The following is a 2,235-nucleotide window of genomic DNA, read 5'->3' as shown; positions in this document are numbered from 1 at the left end:
CTGCCTGGATTTCTTCAGCTCTAGAGCACCTTCTACTATACCCAAAGCGCAGCTCTGCTCTCTGTGTGTATATTGACGCTCAGGATGAGACCGCGAGCCTGTGCGCATGTGCGCGCCCCCGTGGTGTATCCTCGCACTCGCGCACTCCTGTCTGGGGGCCAACCTGACGTCACTGGCCCCCTATATATATATGTGTGTCATGGGGTTGTTCTTGTGTTGCACACTGGACCTCAAATTCCCTGCCTAAGATTGCATTAGACACTCGTGGAGATAATCTACACTGTAAACAATTGCTGTTAATTTACAGCAGGATTTCAACAGTATTAACCTGTTATTGCTAAAAACAGTGCTTTACTGTTAATGCAAAAGAAAACCTGTTAAATTACGCTCATAGGCTGTTTTTTTAACTGAACTATAATGCATTCTTAAAAAACAGCACTTTACTGCTGATCAACTGTCTAAAGTATCATCAGTAACAGTTTCATGCTGTATTGTTTTTAATTCTTGGACCTGATCTGCACATGTGAGGCTTGTACATTGTACATGATTGTAAAATCAGTGAATTAGCTTTATTGTTCTTCACTCACATGTTGTTCTGGTTTGCATTCTGTGCTTGTAGCCAGCTATAGACAGACATTTTGGGAAAAGTTTCAACAAGTCTATTATAGCCTTTTTCCCAACAAGTGCCTTTAATTGTATTTAGTGTGACTATTCCTATGTCTGTAACCTGCTAAGTCTATTCATCTATAGGCAAAAAATAATGTTTATTAAAATGTATGTAAAAAATACAACCTAAATAGTGCATTAAAACAAATCAGTAAGATAATGTAAAAGAAAGGTGCTATATAATGTATCTTTAAACAGTAAATTAGCCGTAAAATACTGTGAAATTGATATAGAAAAAACAGTTCAAACTGTATTTTTCATTAACAGTACAAAGCTGTAAATTTCAGCGACAGTATAATAATGTTAATTTTATAGTAACATAAAGGCAACCCTGCTGCCAGTTCTTTACTGTTATTTTACTTGGAAATTCTTAACAGTGTATATATATGTGTCATGGGGTAGTTTCTTGTGTTGCACACTGGACCTCAAATTCCTGACTAAGATTGCATTAGACACTCGTGGAGATAATCTACCCAATAATATCCTAATCATCTAGAATTGGCTCCATATTGACAAACTACAACATTAAAATACTCTTACATGTGATTAAAAACAAAATAATATAAATATTCTATAATAATATAACATTGTGAAAGGGGCCATTCTGCACAATGAATACTTCTGATATATCATATAGTACTTTTTGCTGATAATACTATACTACAATAATACTAATACTACCCCTTTATATACAGTATGTCTCATGGGGTTGTTCCTGTGTTGCACACTGGACCCTCAAATTCCCTGACTAAGATTGTACCTTAACCCATTGCCTTTGGTCGTGTCATAAATTACAGAAGTACTGGTCTGAAATATTGTGTGAAGTGGAAAAGATATTTGATAAGGATTTAGAAATGAATCCAATGTCTTTGATTTTAGGAATCCCAAGTACAAATATAATTACTGCAGTCAACAAAAACATTTGCTGCTAGAAAAAATATATTACTACAGTGGATCAGTGACAAGAAACCCTCTGTCCAAGGCTGTTGTAAAGTCATATTTGAGATGATCCCTTTGAAATATCTCACAAATATTCTACATGCCAAAGTAGATCAGTTCTACAGTATTTGGCAGCCCTAATCTGACTTATATTGGACCTGAACTCTCTTCCATTATCTCACAAGGAGTCTCTTGAACATGAATTCATATATCCTGTGACTTCCCTGCACTATGGACTATTTCCTATGACCTCCTATATACACTTTTTTGATCATGGGGTTGTTTCTTGTGTTGCACACTGGACCCTCAAATTCCTGACTAAGATTGCATTAGAACACTCGTGGAGATAAAGACACAGAAGCGCAATCCTCTGCAGTGTGTGCAACGTTTACACTCAGATGGATAAGGAGTCTTGTTTTCTCTGATAAAAAGCGTTGACTCGGCGCCAGACGCACATGTGATGCCTCTGTTGAAGGTTAAATATTAATTGACATGTGTCACATTGGGCTACGAGTGTAATAAGAAAAAAGCACAACTTGAAGAAGAGCTCATTAAATTGAAGATGCATCACCTCTTGATGCTACTGAAGTATTTTCTGTATTGGTAAGCCATCAGGCTCCAAAACCAAGG

This window comes from Sebastes umbrosus, chromosome 5 (assembly GCF_015220745.1).
Source record: "Sebastes umbrosus isolate fSebUmb1 chromosome 5, fSebUmb1.pri, whole genome shotgun sequence".
Lineage (NCBI taxonomy): Eukaryota > Metazoa > Chordata > Actinopteri > Perciformes > Sebastidae > Sebastes > Sebastes umbrosus.
This window is presented reverse-complemented; position numbering follows the sequence as displayed.